Genomic DNA, 19,775 nt, shown 5'->3' with positions numbered 1-19,775 from the left:
TCCTTCCCTGAAATTTTTTATGTTAATTAGAAATTACAGTTGAATGTTTGGGATATTTGGAGGGGGGGAGGGAGTTGTATTAATTTATTTATTGCAATATCCAACATTCATAAGGTGGGTAAAACTGGATGTATAAGTCTTGTGTTGCTGCTTCTGATTCTAGTTTAATTCCTAAAATGTTTTTTCTGGAGTTGAAAGTTCATTTTTCATATTTGGATTTCTTTTTATATGAGTTTTGTTCTTTGGTTTCTTTTAATTCTTTTTTTTTTTTTTTTTTTTTTTTTTTTTTTTTTTTTTTCCTTCCTGTAAAAAGGTGCTATTTGATGTAAAGTTTGACTTTGCATGAATTCAAATAGAGTATAATTATGAAGAAGTTTCAAAAATTTTTATGGATGTACATATCCTAATCACAGCTGATTTAACCTGATAATGGAGGCTTGAAACCAGATGTCTTCCAAAGGTATTTAAGGTTCAAGGCATCAAGCCTTGTCACCATACCTTAGTCTAGATTCTAATTCCTGCTTTCTAAAACAGATGTAGAGCTTCTTTCTCTACCTTTATAATGCTTTACACTGAGGTATTTTTTCCAGCCCTTCAATTCAAAAAGATTATCTAGGCAATTTGTTATTTTCTAGCAGATTTATACAAGTTTTAACTTGATTTGAAATTACACAAAGTAGAATCACAGGTACAGAGAAGAGTTGCTACTAATTGTTGTTTGAGGGTTTGAAATGTTTGGTTGTACTTAGGTGAACAGATGAAGCAGCGTTCCACTCTTTCAGCCTATCTATAAGGCAGTGTTGCTACTCACACGCCATAGAAAAAAGAAAGAATAAGGCAGCTGAAGGACTAGACAAGAAATGCATAATGAAACTATTCTATGTTACAAGGAAAATGAGAAAGCACCGGAAGAGGCCCGTGATATTTACTGTCTACTACTCTTCCTTTTGTGGGGGTTCAGGAAGGCAACACTGTCTGAATTGTGCGTGGTGAAAGATTTTTTCACTGGACGTGGTTTTTAACATTTGTTTCTGAGCTCTTTGCATAATTTGTGAGAGGCTTGGTATTGCATCATTTCTTCAATAATGTTTTCAGTATGTTTCTTCTTCTGATCAGGATGGCTTTCTCTTTAAGAAAATATTACACATTACGCTACTTAGGGGGAATATTTTTATGTTTAGATTAATGTTTTGAAGTGCATAACAGTAGCCATGAAGATGGCAACACTTTTGTCAGTTATTCCATAGCTCTCACTCTTTAGACAAAGAAAACTTCAAACATCTGATATTGAACTTTGTAAAAGTATTAGATAAATGCTTCATTTTGATAATCAGTCATTCTCTAAAATTTGTTCATCATTTCAACCTGTGTTAATGTTTTATCTAAGCATATTTTTTTTAAACTAATAAGAACTTTTTCTAATCTACTTTAAGCTGCATCCTGCTTTTGTAGCACGTGCTTAATTTCCAACTGTCAGTGCTCTTATGTGTTGAGTGAGGAGAGATTATAAAAATAATAATGATTAGTTTGTGATCCTGAATACTCTTATGATAAGATAAAAAGTCTTATCAGTTTGAGGAGATCCACTGGAATAAGCAGGTATCAGTTGGAGAGTACACAGAAGTCTCTGCCTGTTATTTTATATTAATGTTTCAGATATAAATTTGTTTCATGGAACCTTTCAGTTGTATGATCAATGTGGTTACTGGTAGAAAACAGAATCTTCATCTCGGATTGTTTTATGCTTACTGTGAAAGATTACTTTGAAATAGTTTTGGATGCCCACTTACAATCAAATTTAAAACAGAATAATTTATGTTCCTGAGATAAACATATATTCAGTATTTTTATCAGAAATAAGTAAAATAAATTCCTCAGCAATCTTTTTCTTCATTTGTTTCTTCAGATTCTTACACTATATACTATCTGAAAAAAAAAAAAAAAAAAGGATTAGAGAACAAGAACTGTAATTGCTGTCAGGGATTGTGATGAAGATGGCAGAGATGAGATTTAGTTGTTTTTTGTTTGTTTGTTTGTTTTTTGCACATTAGAAGTTTTTTTTTTTTTTTCTTATTTTAATGAAGAGAGCTTTATATACATTCAAAACGATATTATGAACTATTTAGTTTGAAGACTTAATTGAGAAGCTCAATTAAAAGTCCAAGTAAAAAAACAATGTTCAGTGTGATTCTTGCAACAATTTGAATAGATCAGGAACAAGAGACTGTCTGTAGTAACAGGCAGTAAAAAGCAAACAGAGAAAAGGAGAACTGAGCTTTGAATAAATGGTTCTTCCTCCAAGGTAACAGGGTCAATAGTCCAGCTAAATTGCCTCTACACCAATCCACACATAATAGGAAATAAATAGGAGGAGATAGAAACTGTGGTGGAATTAGAAAACTATGACCTAATTGTTATCACAGAAACAATAGTACAAGTTGCAAGCTCTTTTTAAGGGATAGCCAGGACAGGAGGGGCTGAGGAGCTGCCTTCTACCTTAAGAGGTGAATAGAGTGCAAATTGCTGCCTCTGAGAAGCAGTCATGAACCTGAGAAACCCACAGTTGGAGAGCCTGTGGATTAAAATAATGGTGAGACAAGGAGGAATGGTTTAAAACTAAAAGAGGAGAGATTTAGGTTAGATTATAGGCAGAGATTCTTACTCGAAGGGCCACAAGGCCCTGGCACAGCTGTCCAAAGTAGCTGTGGTGCCCCATCCTTGGAGGCACTCGAGACCAGGTTGGATGGGGGCCTGAGCAGCCTGAGCTGGTGAGGGCAGACCTGCCATGGCAGGGACTGGGGCTGGGTGGGCTTTACTTTTGCTTCCAACCTAAACCACACTGTAATTCCTGGTTTCCATTTCAGATCTGCTTAAAGGGGTGAAACACTCCAGCACTCCAGTACTTGCTTTTTTTTTTTTGCTTTTTTTTTTTCCCTCAGCAACACCTTCTTTTGCAGTTCTGTGCCTCTGCTACCTGTGCCAACAGTAAGGAGAAGAAATTGGCTAGCTACATATTAAAAAACTAGTTGGTGGACCAAACTAGTTTCTACAATGAGTAGATTGCAGTTGAAACATGAAATTTTATTGCCTAGGGGAGTTGATAGTTTTAGAAAAATTAGACTTAAGATAGCAGTAGCTCTTTTTACTTCAGAAGCAAAGAAGCAACTTTAATCCTTATTTACAACCGTTTGCAGTACTCTTATCTTTAATTTATGATCTCCACTTTTCTTCTGATGAAAAGCTGATTGAGAAGCTGAAAACTCAGAACATCACGACTGAGTTCTTATTACCAAAGGAACTGATGCACACCCATAGCTGGAGAAGTGAGGACAGAAATAACTTTCAGCTTGCAGCTGTCAATACAAGGTCTAATGTAACTGGTAGAAAATGTATGAGCTTACATAGTGCTTCAAAGAAAGACAATAATGTTCTTTGTTTCAGGCACCATTGCATTAAGCCTTTCAGTGGTTATTACATCACACAGTTGCTTGCTGTGTATAGGGGCTGTAGCAAAACTAGATGAGCCATACAAAGAGAGAAAGTATATATTGAACTTAAGCATGCAGAAATTGTTTATATAAATACACATATACACCTGGCATAGGAGTCAGTGCATACTAGTTTCTGTCAAACTTTACCTCCTTTAGTGCTGCAAAAAAAGTTGAAATACTGTCATTCTGTTAAACTGATATTATCTTACAATTTTCATCTTTTTCTTCCCTGTCTCAAAACTTTTATAACAGTATGTCCAATAATGTCCCAATATAATAACAGCTGATGTGAGTGGAGCCTGAGAATAAGGCAGGAATCAGATTTATATTAAAGTACTACAGTGATCTCTACTGCAAAAACATGAAATAGGTTTTTTAAATTCATTCAGATAGGGTTTTGCATTGGTATGTCAGTTAGATAATGCTTAGAAATCATCTTTATCACCTCATTATAGTGTATGTAGGAATTCAGGTATCTTTTTGAGTTGAAGATGCTCTTAGTAACTAGTGAGTTTGTTCCTTTTAAAATCATGTTTTACAGTAAAGTTTATTTTATAACTAGAAATTCTCTTTCTAAACATAATGTATTGTACCTTATACACTGTGTCCTTAAATGGTATAATTCTCTTTTGTCCTCTGTCTGTCCTTAATAATGGTGGTTGGAGTTGGTTGGATAATTTTATTTACTTTTCTGTAGTCTAGTCTTTTAAAAGGCTTTTGTTTTTAGGTGTTTACAAATATAATTGCTGAGATAATTGCTGAGATAATTAGAGGAGAACACATATAAGTGAACAAGTCCTGTTCAGATACATGAGAGTGACTATAAACAAAATATCAGTTCTAGAAAAATATATATAACAGAAGAATTTAAAGTTAACAGCCATGATTTCACCAGTTGTGAAGGGAAAAAAATACAGTTAGTTCCTTATATGAAATACTTCATTCAGTAGTAAATCATGTACTTTCAGGCACTTGAGAAAATAGAAAGCAAAGGAAATAACTGAAACAGCTTATGGATACTTTCAAAACTATTTTATTTCCAAACATTGTTTTTAGATTTCTTTCTCTTGCTTTCAGGCAAGCCAGACCTCAGAGATGCTTTAGGCTTGATAAAAGTAATAAAATAGCACTAAATACTTTGTATCCAAAAAATGTATCTCTTTCTTGTTCTGTTATGATAAAGTGAGTGTTTACATGTAAACATAACCTAAATAAAGATGCATATTGTGGTGACTTTTATTTCATAATGAATTTTTTGGCCAATTCTAATGGCGAATGTAGTCTTAAATTGGTAGAGTTACAGATATAGATATATATTTTATATCTTCCAGGCATAATGTTTACAAGCCCATTTGGCAAGTCAAACTATTTGTAACACTGAAAATAATGTTATGCAGAAAATCTCTCTATGGAGAAAAACTAATGCTAATTGCATCTTGGTTGCTTATTTAGTGCTGCCATCTGTCAAATTAGCACTGGCTTCTAATCCTGGCTTTGCTAGTTTCATAGGTGGTGTGACTGACCCAACAGGTCTGGAGGTATTTAATTGCAAAGGGTGAAAAGGTGATGATCAGACATCAAGATTTGCTCCATGGTTTTAGTTCAACCTTTTAATGCAGGAAGGATTATGATATAACCTTTGAGTACTAAATATAGACTTCACTTAGAAAGCTAATCATTACTGAACAGTGAGGAGGGCTCCTATTTTCATTTATTGCAAGTTTACTGTTCACATGTAAATATGTCCATAAATACGTATGCATTATTGATAAACATGCCAGCATATTGATACACACACAGTGTGTAAGGAAGAGAATTAAAGGACTGAAGGGATAGTCTGGTTATTTGTAATGAAGATGAGCTTGACAAAAGGGTTTAACTGCTGTCTGGGGCAGACTTCTTGTGTGAATGTAGCCAAGTCATGTGAGCCAGTTTGGCCTTTCTGAGGCTACACTGTGGATTTTATCCTCTTGCTTTGGGGCTAAACTTTGTTATCTGTAGGGCATACTTTCAACTTTTTCAGTGATATCCTGATAATAAAAACTGGGAATTACATTTGTCAGTCTGCAGGAAATCTTTGTAACATGACCTTTGCATTATTTTGGCATTTATTTTTTCATCCTTGTATGCTAATCTTGACATAAGCTATTTAAAATGCTTTGCAGCATATAAAGAGATAAGATTGTTTTTGGTCTAGCTGCTTTATTTGGATTCAGTTTTATATATATACCTGCTGCCAGAGCATTAAAATGCTCCCGAAGGGAAGCATTTAATGGACTTGCATAATGAAATTTAATTAGAGGATTTATATAGAAGTAAATGAATGAAGTTTTTGAAAAGTAGTCTCAAAAGGAAAATTATAACAATTGCGGGGTTTTTTTTTTTTGCTTGATATGTTAGGCTGCTGTATGACAAGCAGAAAACATTTTTTATATTCAATTTTCATTTATTTACAATAGGTAGTGAAAAGAACAAATATTAGACAGTTGTGTATGTTTTCTTTGCTTAACAAATCTTTCTGTCTCAAAAATAAAGTGAACTGTTGAGATTCAACAGCAGGGAATAATAAACTACCCAGACAAAGTTATTTCTGTGATGCTGAGTGTATGTGGTTAAGTTGGATGGCTTCTAAGGCCAAAGTGTACATATTAAAAGTGTGTCACTTTTAACCAGGGCCAGTAAAGTGACAGACATTCCTTGAATGAGAATGAGAACTAATGCATTTTCAATTGTATTTTCGTAACATGCTTTTATGGAGGAGGGGTCAAGTTTGTGGTTTTGTTTGTTTGTTTATTTGTTTTCTTTGTTTTCCTTTCCTGAAATGTGTGTGTGTGTCTTGTCTGGATTTTATATTTAGTGGACATAATTGTGAGCAGCTCAGCTTAGTGTTTGGGCCCAGGTACACTTTTGCCTCAGTATTCACACTAACTCTCCTGTTATTTTTGAGAAGTTTTGGACTTTGTAGCACGTAGACTCACACCAAGGACAGGCACCTTGGGGTTTCTATTATGATTACAATGGGGTTTAAGATTATATATTCAATCCCAAGGAAGCTAGACTTCAACAAATAATATGTCTATTAAACAGGACAACAGTGTATCTCTTAGATTTGCTGTGTCTTACTTTCTAAAAAAAATTCAGAATCATTGATGGGACAATGCTTTGATAAAGGCATGTGAAGCACTGCAGGGAGACATGTTGCAAGTCATGCTGTTATGAAAAATACAAATTATTTCTGTTCTATATCTAGGCCTTAATCAGGACTTGAGGCAAAAAACAGAGGGATGGTGCAGGAGTGAAAAGTGATGCTATAGATAGCATTTTATAGATATTTAGAAAGAAAGAAATTTTTTTTTGTCTGTTCAGAAATAAATGTTTTGAACATCAGAAGGGAAAATTCAGGAAACTAAAGCTTTTCAGTTGCACATAAAAGCTTCTATTGACCCCCTTTCAAATTCATAATACATTTGTTATTCTGTGGTCTTGTATTTAAGGCTCTGTTCACCTATTCAGAAAGCAGAATTGAGTTACTGTTATTTTCTTGGTGCAACAGGAATGAACAGTTTCTGGAATTGTTGGAACAAATGTTCCAACAATTTCTAGAAAATATGCTTCTAAATATTTACTTAGTAACCTGAACCCTTCTTCTTCATGCATAGATGTATGTATGTATTTGTATTTGAAGATACTCAGGTTGCTCCAAAAGTAATGCCTCCAATTTTTTCCATGGAAACTACAGCAGATACAAAGAGCAACAGCAGATACAGCAGAAACTACAGCAGATACAGCAGATACAAAGAGCACAATATCATTGATAGAGCAAATTCTCAGCAACAAAACACTATTTTTCAACATAACTAACACCATTAGCTGATTTTTGCAGATGAACTGATCAAAACAGTTTTCATTTCATGGTGTGAAAACTGTGCAACGGCCTTGGCTTGTCCTACACGTCACTGTTGCTGTCACTGCTGCTGAAACAATCCACCCACCACTCACTGTGCTCACATCCACTGTTTGGTATCCTCAAGCATTCAGCAAGCATTGATGTATATCAATATGTATAGATACTTTTTTTCTGTATGGAGGAATTCAGTGATACACTTCATCTGCACTTCCACGTCAGATCCATTGTGTCAGACTGCCTCTCTGCTGCCATCTGTCACATGCTAATAGCATGTAATGGGATACTGGTGGGAAGGTTCAACCCCTACTGCCACACCACCAACCAACTGTGATGTCATGGGTCAACATAATAAAATAGTGAGTCATTGCTTTCAGAGTAGCCGTCACATATTCATTATACTTTCAGTGTTGTTTAAAGCTCAGGAATTGTTAATATAGTACTTTGATGCCAAAGATTTGCTTAAATGCTTTTAAAGGGATAATCATTATTCGTCTTGCACAGTAAAAATAGCTTTGCTGACATCTTTGCTTTTAACTGCAGTTTGCTTGTATTGTTCTGTTTGTCATTTCTTAGAAAAAGACATGTTTTTATAAACTGTATTTACTTAATAATTTATTTCACAGTGAGTATTAATGAAAAATCAAATACAAAACCTTATCTGTTAATGGAAATGTGCTTTCAGTTACCCTTTTCATTCAGTGGTAAGGGAAAGAATAATAAGGTGCTTAGATCCCAAGGCTTTGTAGCCATTCAGCACATGATCAGAGAGCATTGTAAATCCCAGTAAGCACAAGGTCTTCCTACTGGAATGCAAATGAAGGACGCATAGCATGAAGTGTACTGCTGTACGTTGCTGCATAACACTCATATAAAAGTTTCAAAATGAAACTTCTAAATAATCATATGTGCTCAAATTACTACAGCAGCACTCGATAGACAATATTCTAGTAATGACTGGCATTAGATTTTTCAGTGCCACTACTCGCAGATGGTCTTGAATATCGCATTTTGAGATTATTCATTTAAACTCTTGCTGCAACAATAAATAAATTAAAAAAAAAAAAAAAAAAAAACTTCAGGAACAATTCTTTTTCCAGTAAACGAAAACTGTCACCAAAGTGCAGAAAATACCTTTCCATAGAGAGCTCTTCACTCTCAAAGTTTCTGAGTTTTGATTGAGATTCTTATTTATGGTCTCTGGGAATGGGTTGATAATTCCAACAAGTCCCGAATTTGCAGTTATTATCTTTTGTAATAAACTGCACAACTGTTCAGCACTAGGAAGATATTCTTCCTGTTTACCTAACTTTATTTCCTTTTATGACAAAGTCACTCATCTAGTTGACTAAGGGAAGCCAACTGATGTTATCCTTTTGAATTTCAGTAAAGCTTTTAATTCTTTTTCTCACAGTATCCTTCTGGAAAAAATGTCCAGGATATGGCTAGACAAAAACACAATGCAGTGGATGTGCAATTGGCTGATGGGTGAGGACCAAAGGGTTATAGTAAATGAGATTACGTGAGGCTGGTGGCCAGTCACTGGTGAGGTTTCCCAGGGCTGTATTTTAGGGCCAGTTCTCTTTAATGTCTTCATAAACAGGTAGATGTAAGTCTAGAAGGTATTTTGAGCAAGTTTGCTGATGATACAAAATTGGGGAGAACTTCTGACTCCATCAAGGGTGAAGAGGCCTTGCAGAGACATCTAGACAAATTAGAGAGCTGGGCAATCGCTGCCTGAAATTTAAGAAGTGCCAGTTTCTGCAGCTGACAAGGGGCTACCCTGGCTATATCTATGGACTGGGGTATGAGACTCTGGAGAGCAGCCCTGCTGAACGGGTTATGGGGGTCTTGATTGACAGCAAGTTGAACATGAATCAACAGTCCACGCAGCCAGAAAGGCCAACCATATCCTGGGCTGCATGAAACACAGCATTGCCAGATGGAGGTCGAGGGAAGTGATTGTCCTTCTTTACACTGGTGCTTCCTCACCTTGTATAATGTGTGCAGTTTAGGACACCACAGTATAAAAAGGACATAAAACAATCGGAGTGTCCAAAAGAGGGCTACAAAGTGTGGAAGGCTCTGAAGGGCAAGGTGTGTGAAAAGCAAGTGAAGTACCCTGGTTTGTTCAGCATAGAGCAGGGAAGAGTGAGGGGCAGCACTGAGCTCTGCTCTGTGTGACAGTGACAGGGTCCGAGGGAACGGCATAGAGCTGTGTCATGGGAGGGCAGCTGGGTGTTAAGGAAAGAGTCTGCACCAGAAGGTGGTGGGCGTGGAATGGGATGCACAGGGCTGTGGGCACGGCCCCGAGTGCCAGAGTTCAAGGAGCGTCTGGACAGCGCTCTCAGACATTGGGTTTAATTTTGGGCGGTGCTGTGTGGAGCCAGGAGTTTGACTTGATGATCCTTACAAGTCCCTTTCAACTCAGGATATTTTATGATTCTATGATTCTCTTCTACACTTAAGTGTTTTCATTTGAAGTATAATTTGAGTGTTTTTGGAAATGTATTTGTTAAAGTCTTAACTTGATTGTAGTGAAGGGTACTGCATAATACATTCAAACAACTGAACTCAGTTCTTGAATTTATGTAAGTTCCATGTGGAGTAAGATAAGACTTTCAGCTGGTTATTTCATCTGCATATCTTTTTAAAGGACAGTTCCACTTAGTTAATTAATTTACATTTGAGAACAGTTAATCTGAAAACAGAATTTTTCTGTTACCTCTTCAGTAAAACAAACAGTTCTTCATTGCTTGTCTAAAGTTTTGAGCAGAAGGATAGAAAAAAAAAAAAGAAAAATAATTTCCCTGGGTGATTGCAGTCAAATATTGATATTTGAAAGGTGAAAGGTTAATTAAAACCTTTGGTAGGGCATTAATAAAACAATATTCAAGCTTATAAGCAAATTAAATCCTTTGCATTCAATTCAGGATATCAGTAAGTGGAATCAGGACCTGCATGCTGAGTGGTAAGATAGAAAGTAAAACGAGATCAGATCGGAGCATATTCCTGGAGTTGTACATTGATTGTACCAATCGTATCTCCACTGTACCATTTAAGAAGAGGAACGTGCTTATTGGAGGAAACATTGGGAAGGAAGAAATGTGCTCATGGTATATAAGGATAACATTGTAATATAAGCACGCAAGGTGACAGGATTAAGGAAACTTTAATAATTCTGTTTTTTTCTTTGCATTACATTTTTTTTCCCCCGTACCTTAAATCTACAAATTTGATGCTTGTTAGAATTATATGATTTTAATTTTAATGGGGCATATATATACTGTTACAATTAATATGTCATCTGTGATTCTACTGTCCTCTGAATTTTATATTTTTGTATTTTACCCTAGGCTGTATGGCATGCAAGGTAGAAAAGTCATTAACAAATTGTACAGGTTCGGGTTTACATGAAATAATATTGAATCATCATCCTTCTTAAAATCATTTCTGAAACAGTAACGAAGTGTAATAGTTATATGTTCAGCTTCCCGATTTCCGGGTTGTATTGCTTTCTTAAGCCCCCTTGTAAGACTCAGTGGAGGCAGTGCCCTCAGGCAGGCAGTTCGAGATGATGGTGACACTGAGGATGCATCACATTTCCCCTTGGCAGAATGCTGGCTGCTTCACCCTCTGCAGTAATATTTCCTTTATAATACCCTTGCATTCTGTCCCTTTTTGGCTCACAACAATGTTAGTTTGATTCATTTACCACTTTAAAGTGGAAAAAATGCCTCAGATAAGAATAAGATGTACAAGATTATGTCAGTAAATAGTCCGCTTGTGCTCATTGCAGTTGCTGATTTTTATGTTTGACTCTCAGGTGTTGAAGCCAAAATAGAGTGTGTGTTTGTTTCTGGGCCCAAAAATTTCTCATCTCAAGTCTGCTCATTATTCAAGGAGTGTTACACCAGAACAGTTGTCTAGCCTGAAACACTGTCCTTTGCTTTTGAAAACTTATTCAGTGTTTTCACCATTAACTATTTTCCTTAACAAAGCAAATTTTTGTTTATTTTTGAGAGAATGTCTTTTTAACTTTAGGGGTTCATTCTAAACCTGCACAGGTCCCAGTAGCAGGCTTTTTGGTCACAGGGAGTCTTCAGCAGGAAGTGAATGAAAAATACGGACTCTTACCCTCTCATATTGTTCACCAGAGAGAAAATACCTAGTTGTTAATTAGAGCAATAATCCATCAGTGTATGTAATAATGTACACTTTGTCTAGAGTGGTAGTTCTAAGCTGTACTTTCCCACTCTTTATGAGAAAATTCCTCCCACACATCTTTAAATCTTATGGGTTTTCACTGCATGAGGGAAGCTGGCAAAGGCCAAATGAAACAAAATCAGCTAAAATAGAGGAGTTCAGAATTTTTGTTTGTTGGATTTTTTCCTCCTTCTTCTAAGATGCTTATATTCAGAATAATAATGCCAATCAGATTAATTGTGAGAGCGATATACTTTCATTGCCAAATGAAAGATACGACTGCATGTACAAAATAATAAATTATAATCCAGATATTTCTGGGGCATTCTTCAGACTCTCAAAATCATTGTGATTGCATATACATATCTTTGCCTTAAGGTCAGCTTTTTTTTAGATGCTGGTCCTACCATTGCAGCACTGCTTGATAAGTCAAGATGTTCTGGACAATGGGGTCCCTGCTGTGTCTCCTACTTGACATAAAGTGATTTAGGTAAGACAAGTGTCATATGTGGGGTATTATAGTAGCTGTCCAGCATGTGCATCTTTCTTCTAAGACAGTGGAATGGGAAGCGAACAAAGTGGATAATGCTCTGTAGAAGACCAAAGGCTTAGCTTTCTTGCACAAAGCAGAACAGCAATTATGGCATGAAAACCCTAGCTGAGGAAACTAAGGAAATGCTATCACTTTCTCCTAGTCTCTTTCAAACTATAATATAAAACAGCCTACTTGCTTTTTAGTCCCTTGCCACCAGTGACGTTGCAATATCGTGTTTAAATGTAGGTGGTTTACTCATCCTGCACAACACTGTCTGGATTTTTTATATTTTCCTATTCTCATTTGAAGTTCTGAAGGGTTTATTTTTTAAAGTCATTCAGTCTTCATTAATTAGCAAGTTACCACTTCATTTAAGAAACATTCAGGAGACTTGACATGCCGCGTGTGACAAAGAGGTCTTTCCATATTTACAGTATTTGTGATTCTGGTTAGATCATAAACTTTGTATGAATTACTGCATTTGGATAAGTGGTGGATAGAAAAAAGTAATCTTCACTTTTTGTCAAAATGAGCCAAAATTCCAAAGATTAAAAAAAATATATGTATCAATTAATGTTAACCATCTTTACTGAAAATTCTTATGCTTCCCTCTGTATCTTTGTGGTAGACTTTATAGGCTGAAATATACGCATTTTCTAATTGGGGACCACTGAAGTGGTGCCTCCCCCTTTTGATCTGTTGTGACTCTGAAAACAGCAGTACGCACAAGTCTGGTTTTGTGAAATGTGACAGGATAGCTTATTGCTAGTAATAAATATCTTCAGCTAGACAATTGAGGAATCTCTTCCAACAGTAATTTAAAGTATTCTCTGGACAAAAGGAGGCAGAGGAGGATACACATGTTAAGAACGTGCATTCTAGAGCAAATTCATACAATATATAGAAGATGATTTAAGCAGTGAGTTAAATGACTTAATTCAGAGATCACTGCTTTGTATAACTGTAATGCTTTTGAATATGCTTTAGGAATTTTTAGAATTAAAAAAAAATTATATTTTTAGAATTTTTTAATATATTTTTAGAATTAAAAAAAATACTACAATTCATTCTTAATCATGCTTTCAGGATCATTTTATTTTCAATAATGAATATAAAACAAAAATATCTAGTAATATAATGTTATAAATGAAGTCTGATCATTTATATGATGCTGTCTGGAGTGAAGAATAGTAGTTCAAAGTAGTGTAATATAAAAACTATTTTATCTTTCTGTAATCCTAATTTTTTCTGCCATCCTCTGTAGTGCAGACACTGCTATCGCCGCCATTATTATAAACTTGAAAAACTGGCGGATAAGGATTCTTTCAACTAAGCTGAAATTTCAGTTTTCAGGAAGTTTATGTATGTAGTCAAGACTGTAAATACATAGATATTTGATAATTATAAATGATATCAATATATCTCAGTAATTATAGTTTTTGAAGGTGGGATGGGGGAAGAGTAGTCTTGAAGTATTTATCTAATCTTTGACAGAAATAATTAATAAGCAGCTTTCATCCAGGAAAGCATGATGACTGAGGCTTTGAAGCTTTCTAGACAGACAGCTGTCAGATGTAGCCCTACTGTGTATCTGCAAGCTATCACTTAAACATTTCCCTGTCAGTCACAGATTTCCATTTTCTAGAGAAAATACAGTTATTCCTGGAAGATTTATACAAGTGAGACATTGGGCAAATTATGAATTAGATAGTGGTATATAGTGATTTTAAGCCTCATGATGCAGAGTCAATTCAACAATGTGAATATTTAATCCCATCATAAATTAATTAACGCTTCCAGAACTGAGCATGAGTCACACAGGATAAAGAATTCTTCCTAGGAGCGCAGCAATTTTAAAAGTCTTTGGAATCTCTGTAAATAATGCTCAAACATGAGCTTCTGCTTTGTTTCTGCTATTACACTAAATATGTGAGAGAAGAAGGGAGAACGTTGTCCAGTAGAATGCTGAATAAGTTCTGAGGTAGAAAACAAACTACTTATAGGATAGGAGCAAGTTGCACATTTATCACTGCTGTCTTTGAAGTCTCCCCTACTGTTTGGGTGAATTGTTATTTATTTATTTCTTTTAATAAATAAAAATTAAAGAAAAAAACACACAAAATTCTGGACAATAGAACAATAGGTTTGGTTCCTCGCAAAATATGCCATATTCCCCAGAGAGGTTGTGGATGCCATGTTCCTGGAGATGTTCAAGGCCAGATTGAATGGGGGCCTGGGCAGCCTGGTCTAGTATTAAATGTGGAAGGGGAGTTGGAGCTTCACGTTTCTTGAGGTCCCTTCTAACCCTTCTAATGATTGTGAAACAAATCCTACCAGGAAAGTTAAAAAAGAATTTTGATAGACATTAAGAAAGTTAACAGCATACTGCTTTGAAATAGTTATTCTCTTGCATTCTTTTGTTAAATGAGCGTTCATTGTGACCATTATCACTAATTCTTTCTCATTCATCCTTCATTGTTCTTTCATGCCTTTTTTTTTTCCCTACATGTATGTAGTGCAGTGTAGGAGGATGTGGTGTACATATAAAGTGAGCATTTTGGTCATAAGATGAAAAAATGTTATAAATAGAGAAAAATTCAGGAATTTTCAAGACATAGCTTAGGTGTTCATACATCATTTGAACAACCTCGGAAGTTTTAAAGCAGATCCTTGCAAATATTTGCCACGTGCTGAATTTATACACATCTAGCATTGTCTGTTATTTGTGATCTGCTTTATGTAGGAAGAGACAAAACTGTGTAGGTTATTTAAACAAGATGCTTAATTGACATTAATGACAAGCTGCCAAGATAGCCTATGGATTTCTGCAATGAAACAAATAACGTTAATGGAAAGAATGAGGTTAATTACTTGTCTGAAGTTGTTTTTTACTGCATATGAGAGTGTAAGCTCTGTGAAAAAAATGATGTGTGAGGAACTAAAAGAATATGGAATTGATAAGGAAGTCTCACGAGTTCAGATAGATTCTTTTTAAATTGAATTGTGAACATTAAGGATTATGAATTGTGTCACTATGACATCATGTTTAAAGCTTTGAAAATAAGAGTGCTTACAAGGCATGCTGTTCATAAATATCTTATTTTTGTTATAGTAACAGTTACATTAATGACAGTGAAATGTGCAGGGAGTAAAAGGTGTTATGCATTGATTAAATGTCTTGGGTTTGGTCTGGTATTTAATCAACTGCCAGAACAATTTATTCCCCACCATTCCCAAGCAACATGAATATTATTGCTTCATCTTGAAAGAACAGACAAAACAAATATCAAAGTTCCCATATTTAGCAAGCTAAAAACCTCACATGTTGCAGTCAGTATATTCATTGCTTGTGTGAACATACATTTGTCTGTGGACTATCACAATAAGGAAAATAATATTTTTTTTCCATATGAGTGGTTCTTTACTACTGTTATCTTGTCTCATTGAGAAAGTTAGAAAAGGTGAAAAAGTTAAATTCAAAAAAAGTCTCAAAAATCACCCTGTGTTCTATGTAACAGTTTCCAGATGGGGAGATCCTTTTGAACATTATTTTCATGATTCTATTATGGGTCAGTTTTCCATCCCATTTCTTACTACATTTTTAAAATTAGTGATCAATTGCATTTGCTAGTTTAAACTGGTTCTTCTGACACAGTAATTATGGAATTAATTTTGATGGTAAAAGGGCACAGGGCACATCCAAGTATTGAAGCATCAGTAAAGTGAGATACAAGGCAAAAATTAAATTAAATAGCAGCTTATCCTCTCTCATCTGGAATAACTGAACTTTTTAACTGTTCCAAAGTTCTCTAAAAAAAGATATATAGCATGGATCATTGAAATTAACACGTGATGTGCCGAGAACTAACCATTAATGTTAGACTTCATTTCTCTTGCAGTTGTACTTACAAACTGCTGACATTGAGCAGTTTCTGTTCACAATGAAAAGATCCTACTCTGCTAAAACTAAACACTGTAACAGCTGATGTGTTACACCAAATGGGAACCTCAATCAATGATAGCTGTGATCTCAAGAGCACAGGGCATTAAAAAAATGAGATAAAGGTTAACATTAGGAGCAAGATTAAACCGACTTCCATGTAATAAAAGAGCAGATGGAGCAGGGTAAATAGAAACTACGTTTTTAGAGTCCAGATGTAGTTTCATATCCAGCTTATAATGCTGCAATTGCATTTAATAAATAAATAAAGAGGAAAGTTCTGTTATCATAGGGTAAGTATTCCTGTCAGTCCTAAAAGAATATTTAGCAGCTCAGACTTTAATGATAGCGTGTTTTTTCCTACGTTGTATTAAACATTTGCTTAGATGAGAAAGCATACAGTTGATGTGAGTCGGGTTACTATGGTTTGGTGTTTTTCTTGTTTGTTTTGTATTTCTTGTTTATTTTTGTTGTTGTTTGTTTGGTTTAGTTTGATTTATTTTTAAGAAACTGGTAAATCACCATGTCAAAACTTTTTCTAGGTAAAATAAACTTGAGATTGTTTCTCTTCCCTCTTCTATCAAATGAAGCATCATTATGTAAACCTAAGATTTAAACAAAATTATGTCCATATTATAGAAAAATAACATTAGGACACTTTAAACGTACAAAAAAGTGATACACCAGGACTAAGAATTTAAGTGTGTGAGAATAATTTGCTGGAATCTCCACTTAAATTAGTAAGTTTGCCTAGAGTAAATGAATCTTTGCATGTTTGCTTTGTGTAGAGTTTTTAATGGGATGAAGCTAGTTTGCAGATTTATCATTCATTAAACAAAATAACTAAAACAATATCATCCTTCTAATGCCCGCCTTTTAATTTAACTTGCAGTTTCTCAATATTTTCTTCACTTGTTAATCAAAAATGCTCTATTCTTTCTAATCCTCTTCTTTCCTTCTCTCATAAAAGCTTAACTCCACATGAAAGAATGAATTAAACACATCCTATCAATCCACGTGGTTTTAATGTGCAAGTACTTCACTTTTATAACAATTCTAGCTTTCTCAGTAGCTAGAAATCACTGGAAAGTGCAAATAATCACTTTTGAAAAATAAAGCAGGGTTGTATCATTTCAAAAATATTATTTGTTTTGCACCATAAAGTTTTACTAAAATAACAAGCATGAGCTAATAATTCTGCTTTTGCATCATCTGTCTCTGATCTCAAGACTGCAGCATCTTCTCTGATCTTGTCTCTCTGATCTTTGGGCTGTGTTTCCCAGTAAGGGCTTTCATCACCTTACAGTGAATTTTTTTGGAAAATGTTACAGAAGTAGAAAACATGAGGAAGAGACATATTCAGAGGAAAGCCACTAAAATTCAGGATTACTTTGGATAATATTGGGGATTTTAAGAAAACTAACTTCTAAAATGACATAGTAACCACTAGAACTAATGCTAACCAACATGCAAATGGGTAGGAGAAAAGGTTTTTATCCCCAGTGTGTTCAGTTATGATACAGTCAAACAAAGTGATATTCCATCATTTGTGAGATATTAGATCTATTTCTGTGATAGAAGCACTTGAGAGTTTTAACAGTTCTGCAAGTTACAGTTTCTGAAACAAAACAATCTGTTCAATGTTGTAAGTTAGCTAAAATCAGATTTCAGCAACAGTTTGTAAATGATTCTTTATTCTTGCTGATCTTATATGTTCTTACCTAATGATCAGGAGACACAAGGATGGGGTCAGGCTCTTTTCAGCAGCAACCCAGCAACAGAACAAGAGGCAGTGGGCACAAACTAGAACACAGGAAGTTCCATCTGAACACGAGGAAGAACTTCCTTACTTTGTGGGTGACAGAGCACTGGTACAGGTTGCCCAGAGAAACAGTAGTCTCCAGTAGAGACATTTAAAACCCGCCTGGACGTTTTTGTGTGAAACCTATTGTAGAGAGCCTGCATTAGCAGGAATTGGACTAGGTGATGTCCAGAGGTCCCTTCCAACTCCTACAATTCTGTTATTCTGTTTCTTGTTTTTTGTTTGTTTGTTTGTTTGTATCTTACAATTTATGAATAACTTAACTTGGTTTCTATTGCCAATTTCATGTGCAAAATATCAATCAAATAATTATTTATAATAACTTTTAAAGTACTTTCTAAAGTAAGTGTAAAGTAAGATAATATAGGAAAACTTTTTTTTGTCTTTATTATCCATGCTTATAAGTGTCCAAACCTGCATTAAGAGTATTCCAATTGTAAAACTATTCTAAACAGTGGAAAGTGAAACACATTTACTTTTTTAGTGGTATTTTGGTGTCTGATTCGTTAATTTTATTCATCCTTATATTTCCTCTTTAGTCTTAATATGAGAAGAATAAATCATTTTATTTCACCATATCTATCTCTCATCTTCCTATTTGTTTTTCAGTTCAAAAAAGTTAATGGCAACCAGCAGGTTGTTTTAAGTAGAGTATTTCAGAATTAGCACCAACCCTGTAATCCAGTATTTATTAAGTTTCTAAATAGCCATTCAATGTAATCACAAAACATCACTTAAATTTTATTAGGGAAATTAAGGAACAGTAAAGGTTCTCGCATGATGTCTTTGGCTTAAAATAACCCCAGAGAAATAAGATGGTGAACCAGCTGAATTACTGTGTAGAGAGAGTGTCTTTAAAATGAGAGAACATATCATAAAATATGTTTTCCTCACAACAGTAAGACTGAAATCAAAATTAACAGTTCCAGCACTTTTAATACTAGACTTGAACTAACAAAGTAAATAACATTTGTACATTTTAAGTCTGTCAAGTTGCTGTATAAAAGATTGGGAGATTATTTAGTCATACAGGAAATGACTCAGTCATTGTCTGGTTTAACGCCATAAATCAGCTTTAGGTTAGTGTTGTCAAATGACTACAAAAGCAAAGAGCTAAGCTGTATATTTTAGGTTTTTTGTTTTTGTTTTTGTTTTTTTTTTTTTTTTTTGAGTCGACCAACTTCCAGTGGGGTCAACCATTGATAATTAAAAATAGAGGGAAAATTAATACTGATCTGTTGGGTTGCTATGTGGAAATTTGAGTTCAAATTAAAGGATTCTACTACTGTTTCAAGAGATGAGATTTGATGAGTGTATGAATAGTACTTCCTAGAAATTAATATTTCTTTATGTAACTAAGCACAAAACAATATTTCTTTATTTAACTAAGCACAAAAGGAAACGTACTGACATATTCTATGTTGTTGCTTTCAATAAAAACATTATCTATGAGAAAAATACTTTAATGGAATGAAATAACCACAGTAGTCTTTTCTCTTTTCTAAAAGAACTATAAGAGAAGTATAACAGCTCTTTTATAAGTCACAGAATCATTGAGGTTGGAAGGGACCTCTGGAGATCACTGAGTTCAACCCTCTCAACAAAGATGTTTGTTTCAAGTTCCAAAGAATTTTGCCTTGCTTTTCTCTGGTTTCTCAGATTTTTCAGTTTCAGTTTCCTATGATTGTTTCAACCAATGTCTGTTAAACTCCACTACAACCACTCTCTGGCTCCATGTCCTTAAAGGAAATAGTGCAGAGAAAATATGAGGAAAAGGGACTCAAAGGCTGAGATAAGGACATAGAGATTGTTTGCCAATTGCTCTCCTGAGCAAAACAGACTCAGCATAGAGAACTTGATATAATTTATTGCCTATT

The 19,775-nt window shown here is 34.8% G+C and overlaps 1 protein-coding gene across 1 annotated transcript in view; it reads left to right on the top strand.

Moving 5' to 3' along the window:
• Nucleotides 1-19,775, top strand: part of IL1RAPL1 (interleukin 1 receptor accessory protein like 1) — a 584,229-nt gene that overhangs the window by 256,219 nt on the left and 308,235 nt on the right. The gene's annotated exons all lie outside the window — the stretch shown is intronic.

This window comes from Centrocercus urophasianus, unplaced genomic scaffold, assembly GCF_019232065.1.
Source record: "Centrocercus urophasianus isolate 14NV4802_14NV808 unplaced genomic scaffold, USGS_Curo_1.0 seq_12, whole genome shotgun sequence".
NCBI classification, from domain to species: domain Eukaryota; kingdom Metazoa; phylum Chordata; class Aves; order Galliformes; family Phasianidae; genus Centrocercus; species Centrocercus urophasianus.
Note: the sequence above shows the minus strand (reverse complement) of the source record. Positions and strands in the feature narration are given on the sequence as shown.